Source organism: Nanorana parkeri, unplaced genomic scaffold (genome assembly GCF_000935625.1).
Source record: "Nanorana parkeri isolate BGI_ZX_2015 unplaced genomic scaffold, ASM93562v1 scaffold745, whole genome shotgun sequence".
In the NCBI taxonomy this organism is placed as follows: domain Eukaryota; kingdom Metazoa; phylum Chordata; class Amphibia; order Anura; family Dicroglossidae; genus Nanorana; species Nanorana parkeri.
Window position 1 is genome coordinate 523,965 of NW_017307013.1, and position 8,602 is coordinate 532,566.

The 8,602-nt window shown below is 41.3% G+C and overlaps 1 long non-coding RNA gene across 1 annotated transcript in view; it reads left to right on the forward strand.

Annotated features, from left to right (window-relative positions):
- LOC108793399 overlaps positions 1–156 on the forward strand; it is a 14,120-nt gene extending 13,964 nt beyond the window's left edge. Inside the window, exon 4 of the long non-coding RNA XR_001941640.1 lies at positions 81–156. This is a non-coding gene — a long non-coding RNA (uncharacterized LOC108793399). The remainder of the gene's footprint in view (positions 1–80) is intronic.
- The last annotated feature ends 8,446 nt before the right edge of the window (positions 157–8,602 follow it).

An 8,602-nucleotide genomic window follows, 5' to 3' on the forward strand; every position in this document is an offset into this window, starting at 1 on the left:
CCCCCTCCCCCGTCGGGGCCCCCCCCCCCCCCCTCCCTGCTCCGATCGTCCAGCGATGACTGGAGGAACGGACTGGGGAGGGGGCGGGCACAGCTTACTCTGCCTCTAGATAGGCAGAGCCAACTGTCATTCGAGCAGCTGGGTGTATCTTGACAGAACTGTCGGGATCCATCCCGGCTGTGGCGGTCTCAGTATACCGCGAGCTGTAGCTCACAATATACTGAGCTGTGGGTCACGGGAGGACGCTGGTATATGTCCTCCTGTGACCCTTGAGAGTACTATGGGGAAAAACACTTACCCCATAGTTCTCTTTTAAATGCTGTTTTGAAAACTGATAAAACAAGTTTTGACATTAGAAACACTTGAAGTAACACTTATACATCTTGTTCTCTCCCTAGCCTGTGAACGGACTCTAAAAGAGAAGGAGCATGCTGATGATGCATGTGATTAATCTCTATGTCATTCTGTTCTCTCCTTCTACCAGCATGTTCCGTTTTACCACAAGAGCACTGTAGCACAGCTGACTGCTTCCTTGAGCTGCTTCTTCCTCTCCCAGTCTGAACACTGCTGTATAGTGTATTGCAAAAGCTTGATGCCAAGTAAAATTCTGGTATTTACAAAGCACTTGCATTGAAAGATAAAATAAAATGAAAGTGATATTAAAGTCAAAAGGGTTTTAAGCTATTTCAAATGCTGATGAAATCACTTACAATGAATGCTGTTCCTTGATGTTTAAAAGTTTTACTGGTCTATTCACAAAAGGGTGTAGAGTTTGGAGAAGGCAGGAGAAGTGAACAATCTAGGACAACATAGCTGAACTGGTAAGTGAGCTGAATTGGAGAATGTTTCCAAATTAGATATTTTGTCCTAGATTGTTCACTTCTCCTGCCTTCTCCAAACTCTTCACCCTTTTGTGAATAACCCTGTTAGTTTCCTGCAGCATCATCTGGTCCCCTGAGCACTGGCCCTGACCTCCTGTTTTAGAGTGACTCCTTTCTCAAACAGAGTGCTATGAGGCAGGGGCGTAACTAGAAATCACAGGGCCCCATAACAAAATTTTGTATGGGGCCCTGTGATTTCTAGTTACACCCACCTGATAACCCAAACAGCCCACCTAAGGGTGACCCTGCACAGCCCACCATAGACTCTCTATGGTAGGCTGTGCAGGGTCTCAGGCGGGTGGTCAAGCAGTCTTACCTGTCAGCCCTGATCCTCTGTCCGCCTCCTTCTCCTCCACGATCGACTCCTCCATCACTGGGCCCCGCCTCCTCGATCGACAGCCCCCCTCGATCACCGGACCCCGCCCCCTCGATCGCCGGGCCCCGCCGTGCCTCGGGCCCCATAGCGGCCGGCTGGTGATTGTTATGCCACTGCTCTGAGGTCACTCTTGTGTGTGCATCTCCACAAACACGCAGACCCAGCAATTCAAGCTACTCCCCTCTCCCCGGCCCCCTCTCCCTTTTACAAGATAGTAGATGGATAGTTGCTGGAGTCTGCTCTGAGCCTGGTGTTTAGGGAAGTTTAGGGAAGCTGAGCTAAGAGACTTGGAAGCAGCTGCTCAGAAGCATGATGATTGTAAGTGAGCAAAAATGTAAAGCAATGCTTTTTTGGGCAATGTATATTTGTTTGATCTGGATTCATTATTGAAGAAAAGTTTCAGTTCTTTCTAACTACTTAGATGATGCATGAATTAGTATAGAGCTGCATTAAGTTATGTATTTTATAACTGCCTGAAGTTCAGCTTTAAGGGCCCGTTCACACCACCTGTGCGTTATTCACATGGTACTATGCGATTAATAAACAATACCACACAACGCGATGCAATTACAGTGCGGGAGGTTTATTGCATGCCATTCATTTGAATGACACTCCAAAGGCAAATCTCGCTGCAGTGCAATCAACTGTGGCAACGTGCGGTACCACAAATACCGTGTGTTGCAGTGTAGTTCACAAAATAGTCCACACACTATTTTTTTAATCACTCTGCACAGTATTTGTAGTATATATAAAAAAAATATAGTTCATGCACTTTTGTGGCGCGATAAAAAAATATTGGATGCACTCTTTTTTTTAATCGTACTGCACCACAACGAATGGTATTTGCAGTACCGCACATTACGGCATGGCCTATATCACTGTGGCCAAAATGTGCGTTTGGGATGCCATTCAAGTATATGGAATACAATGCACTTCCCGCACTGTTATCGCACGGGAGGTGCACACAGAACTATGTGATTAACTCACAGAGGTGGTGTGAATGGGCCCTAACTGCGTCTATCAATAGCATTTGTATTAATCATTTCCCGCTTCCTGTAGCAGTGTGACAACACTGTTCATTTGCTGTTTCAGATGACCATGCTGTTCTTAATTTATATACTAAAATACTATCATCACAAGTTATATGCACATACAATATTTTCACTACAGTGGTCCTTTAATTCCACTTGCAGAGAAGCTGTATACATCCACCATCAATAAAGAGATATATAATGCAATGAGAGAGTCAGGGGCATGCTGACATACCGCTGATTGCACATAACCCAATACATTGTGCACATCTATTTTTGTATTATTTTATTTCAGTTAATAAAGCTGTTATCTGTACTGTATATAGTAAAAAATTATAACTGTAAATTTGTGAATTTTTAAAGTGTGTGATCCTAGAGTAGTGGTTTGGAAGTCTCATGCAGCTCTTGATTTCTTTTGATGTAACTGGGCTCAGCCTCCTGCAGGGGCTTAGCTTTAAGGTATAGCTATGGATCAGGCAAATGCCATGACTCATCATAGGGGGTCTGGTACTATAAGACTACAAAAATACATACCCTAACAGCTATAGCATTTGGTAAATAAAGCTGGACAAAATGCATGTGTACACATGGTATATTTCACTATCCTGTGTTGATTTATATAAATGTGTGTTTTAACATGTGGATTAAAATGTATAAACAAAAGCTTTTAATGAAACTATACAGTGAATTAACAGATTAATATCAGATAAATTAATACATAAATAAAAAAGCCATTACGGAGCTTTCCAAGAGATGTAAGCAGCCAGCATGTGATTTCATTTGCCAGTAACTGAGATATCTGTTTCTTGCTCAAAAGCAATATAATGATATGAGTGTCTTTTTTCTACTACTCTAATTCTCTGGTAGCGAATACTACAGAATTCAAACTTGCATTTTAATACATCTAAACCCCTGCAACAAACATTTATTTGTGCGGCCAAAATACTGCAAGTTCAATGCAAACTTAAAGCCCAAGTCTAGGATATAAAACATGAAGAAATATAGGCCCCAAGACAGGGTATAGTGGTGTGCAGAGACGACCATCAGAATATTAAGATCTGAAGATTTTTTTTCACAAAAATAATGCAACAGTAGATAAGAACTATCTGTGTTCTTCTCTACTGTCACATTCAATAAAATACATTGTGAAAAAAACACTCTCCAGACCTTTATATTCTGATGGTCACTGCACCACTATACCCAATTTTAGGGCCTACGTTTCTTTATCTGTCAACACCAGGATCTAAAAGTGCCCTTGGCATAAGATCATCAGCTCATCCCTCCAAGCATAGAGAGGGACCTATTTGTGCGGAGACAGTTATTATTGTCTGCATGCCTTTCCACCAGGTTGTTTGACCCTTTAATAGGAGTGTGGCAACTTTACAGATATACCACCATCTTTTCTTTCTTAAAATTCCATTACTCCTAACCACCTAACATACTATTTCCTGTTGTTTTCTTTTCCACTTGTTTGGAGTCCTCTCTTGCTCCAGGATTTAAAAAAATCAGCCATTTCAGCATAAATAAACATACATTGTAATAGACATGTTCTACTTACAGCAAAATAATAATAATAATAATAATGATGAAAGCTCTTTCATTTCATATATCTGTTCTAGCTTACTTAAAGGAAAACTACATAAAATAGGCAGTCAGCAACTGTTAAGACAAGAACACTTTCGCCAGAAGATTTGTGGTTAGTGGCTGGCTGTAAAAATACCCCTTCCCCAGCAATAGTTGTCAGTGGCTGGCTGTAAGGTAAGGCTCTTTATTCACACCTTTACATCTGAAGCCCCCTTTCACATCTGCAGCTCCCCTTCATATGATGTGCACCCCTTAACAACTGGAGCCCTCTTTATATTTGGATCCTCCATTACATCAAAGACCCTAGTTCCCCATTCACATCAGAAGTCACCCCTAAGAAGTGTCACTTCAGAAGCCTTCAGTACAATCCTACACCATGGTGTAAAATACCTTGATCAAATTCCCTCTACAGGAAGCATAGCAGCATTGTAAGAGCAAAGCTCGAAGCCAAAAGAGTGGTGCAGGTCTCTTTCTGTGTTCTGGTGTCTCTCTGGTCTAAACACAGATGGACTTCTGTGATGGAAGTTCCATCCGCTTCTGGAGTAAGTCTTGCACTGGCCTATTAAGCATTACATGACCAACAATGGGGAAAGGAGGGAGGCAGCAGCCCCTGCTGACTCAACCATATTCCTAATGTGTGCACTGTGCAGTCAGTGTGCACACTGGTCCCCATGCCACCTTGGAGCCTATGTGCATCGCACTCACTATGTCTGTGAAGATTCGCATTCATCCAGGTCATGGTATATCTGTAAAAAAATAGTCAAGGCAACTGGATATGCAATCAACTCCTGGTTGTGACTAACAGATTATGTGGATTGGAGCAACATTCACCATAGTCCCTGATAATTTTTTGTACAAGTCATTCTAAATTGAGAAAGCTGGTTGGATGACCAGTGAAACATCTTCAAGAAAAATACAGCAAGTCCAGTTGCCTTGACTTATTTTTTACAGATATTGCACTCACTGCACACATTGTTGATATGCCACTGCATATGCAGTGTTGTCACACTAGACTGCTCTCCTGATTTAGACTAAAACACCTCCCCTTCTCAACTACATAGGAGGAGGTGGTTTGTTAGCTGGGAGTGCTATTAACTGAGATAGCTGGGGATAACTGGGATAGCTGAGAATTCTGATAACATTATCTGAGATTGGACAAGAAGTTCAAGGACACTGGATTTCTGAGAGGGTAATAGGTATTTTTGTTAGAACAAAGTGTACGTAGACTAACAAAAGAAAACTAATACAGCTACCTCATCTAAGTAAGTTGCAGTATATTACATTTGTGTTCTCGTTTATCAATGTATTTACTAATGCCATTCAATGCCAACTTTAGCTTCTATAACAACCAAAATATTTTATCGTATTAAAGAGGCATGGACTATAGAAAGAGATATATAGTTTTACCTCAAATATGGAGTTTTGTTTTTTTCACCAGTCCAGGGAAGTGCAACTTCTCCAGAGAGAGAGACATAATCCTGCCCCTGTACAAAGACCTCATCTGGAATATGCAATTTAGCTGTGGGCACCAGCTCACAAAAAGAATGTTGTGGAACTGGAGAAAGTGCAAATAATTACAATTAAACTAATAAGGGACATGGAGGATCTCAGCTATGGGAAAAGATTAACTGAACTGAAATTATTTCTCTAAAAAAGAGGCGAATAAGGGGGGATATGATCAATATGTATAAATACATATTGATCATATCCCTGTGGGCCCATATAATAAGTTGGTCCATATAGTATATTTGGTGTATATTTGTTCACGTTAAGACCATTGCAAAAGACAAGGTGACACTCTTAGTGAGAACTGGTTTAATCTTTACACATGGAGAGGCTTCCTTATATTAAAACCTGTAAACATGGAAAAATCTTTTAACAGGAACTAGTTCTAGCCAACACGATTACCTGGGTGTGGGTGTGTTCCTTAATGTACAAACTATAACTGGCTGTTACTATTTATAAGAAATAACACTGTAGAATGTTGATTCTGGAGTTTCTGAGGCTTTGGTTATCAGAAAGGATATTTTTCTTGTTGGAGTAAATTTTTCCATGCTTTATAAGGGTTCTTGGCAAACTTCGGCTTTCATCTCGGCTCAGTCGATCCGAAGCAGGGGCTGACTGGCAACTTTTAGCCCAGGGGGCAAGTACAACCCAGAGGCCCATGGTGTAGCAACTTGGCCCCCCTCCCGCATAGCGAGGAAGCCGGCTGCACATTTTGCATACACTAATAGCGTATCTTCTCAGAAGCTGCACACAGCGCGCGCCAGTTTAAGTAGTAACCAGCACGCTCTGTATGCATATTCTAACAGCGTGGGAGACGGGAGGCCGCACTTTTGGTGGATGCAGGGATCAGGTGAATATATATTTTTTTTTAAAAAGTTTGTTTTATGTTCCCGGGGATAAAATGTACGAAGCATATGCCTTCAGCTCGACTGAGCACCTCGGCCAACTTCGGGAGCTGTACGGGCTATAGTGAATAGCCCCTACAGCAGCCCTTCGGTTCTACTGAACCTAAGGGGTCCTGGGGCCAAAGCTAGCCGAAGGATCAGCTGAAGCTACGGCTAGATCCTTCGGCAGCTTAGTGAATAGACCCCTCTATCTTTCAGTCAGTTTCAGTTTCATTGGAACAAGAGTCTTTAGAGATGTATTTGCCAGGGCTACCATAGTTGCCAAGACCGTATCTTAAAACATGTTGGAATCATCCACTGGTCGGCCCCACATTAGAAAAAATGCAATCATCATCTCTTATGACTACCTCTGACAGTGTCACCTGTTCCATGACCCTGGTACTGGGCAATCCTATGTTCTCTCCAGGAGTAAAGGATAAACAATTTCTAAATATTAGACATTGAGGGAAATTTAGATTCTACGAATGTGTGACTCAAGTCACATACCTTTCTGAACGCAAATCTTTTTTAAATGTAAATGGCAGATACTCCAACTGTCTAGTTTTTGTTCTATCTTAAGAAAAGATTTGATGGGATAATGAGGGTGCCCACACACCTTACGATAATCGTACGATAATGGCGGGAAATCCCGCGATCGTACGATTATCGTAAGGTGTGTGGAAGCCGTGCGACCTCTGCTACTGTAAGGTCGCACGACTTTTAACTTACGAACATGTACGATGTTCGTCGGGTGTGTAGCATGTTCGTAAGATAAAAGGCGGACGGGCCGGTGTGCGCAAGCGCAAACTGCCTGCTCGGCATTGCGGTCATCGGAAACCCGCCCCTTTGGGGGCGCGGCTTGCGATCATCGCAAGTACGATCTGCCTGTCCAAGATAGGCAGATCATACTTTTTTTTAATTACCTTACAACCATCGCAAGACAAAAGTCTTGCGATGGTTGTAAGGTGTGTGCCCAGCATAAGGCTCACTCCTTTTAAAAAGTTATGTAGTGATAAACGGATGCACTGTCTAAGTTATATCATCTCCTTAACTAACTTCCAGACCAGTTTTGCCCTTTGTTCCTCGGTAGATGGGAAAGAGATTTACAAAGACAGTTTACGGAGAAATAAAGGAAGGATATATTATATTTCTTGCAATATTACTCTATTTCTGGTAGATTCCAAGAAGTGGGGTATAAAATCCTAACACGGGGGTATAGAGTCCCGCCTTTGTTGCAAAAGTTTAGGCTGGAACAGTCAGATAAATGTTGGAAGGGTAGAACTGAAGAAGGAACTATTTTCCATATATTTTGCTCATGTCCCAAAATATGACCAAGTCGGGGGTTATATTTGTAGATTAACTGGAATAGATTTAGGGGAGAATCCCGCAACGTATTTGTTACATGTTTCTCCTCTCCAGGAAGAAATATAGGGGCTCTCTGCTAATACACTTTGTCCATTTGCATACCTTTGTCCTGGAAAAACGACCGCCATCAATTCAACTGTGGTTCTCTAAAATTGTTGAAATTAGAAACATGGAAGAACTTACAGCGTCATTATACCATAGAGAAGATAAATCTGCATATAGCAGGTCTAGTTGGATGTGATTCATCTATTCTCAGGAATATAGGAATCTAGGATCAAGTGTAACTCTTAAAGTAGATATTTAATTCAGATACTCTAGTACTCTGGTTTTTTTTTTATATTATGTTTTTTGGTTAGGGAGGTTTGGGGGGTGGGGGGGATAAATAATAATAGTAAATTACATTGATGGAATAATGGTGTAGTTAGGAATAAGGAATGTATTTGTTAAGGTTAAAATAGATACAAATATTTATATGTTTTTGTAAATATACATGAGATGGATTAGAATTTCTATTTTTATCTCAACTATGTACTGGTTTTGGAAAAAAATAATAATAATAAAAAAAAACTAACTGAAATCATTTAATGTTAACAGTTCTAAATACTTTGCCCAGAGTTGCTAAATTGGGTTTAACTGGGGAGCATGAGGACTTAAAAGGGAAAATGGGTTCGCAAGTCTCTAAACCATATCAAGACAATTTTGCAAAAGTGCTAATATTTAGAGCTCTGAGGCTATGGGTGAGAAGGGTCTGATTATTTTAGAGGTCTAATTCTGTGTGCGGGCAACCATGGACTCCCTGCCAGAGGACATTCACATGAGGATTGGGTATAATGGCACAATCCCTCATAATTATTAATTAGTTGATTCTTTGCTGCTTCCTGCCCTGACCCCTGGCTGACGTACAACTCTGACTTACACTGCCTTTTTGTGGACTATTTGCTTGCCTATCAACATAACACTTTAGCTCAGTCATTT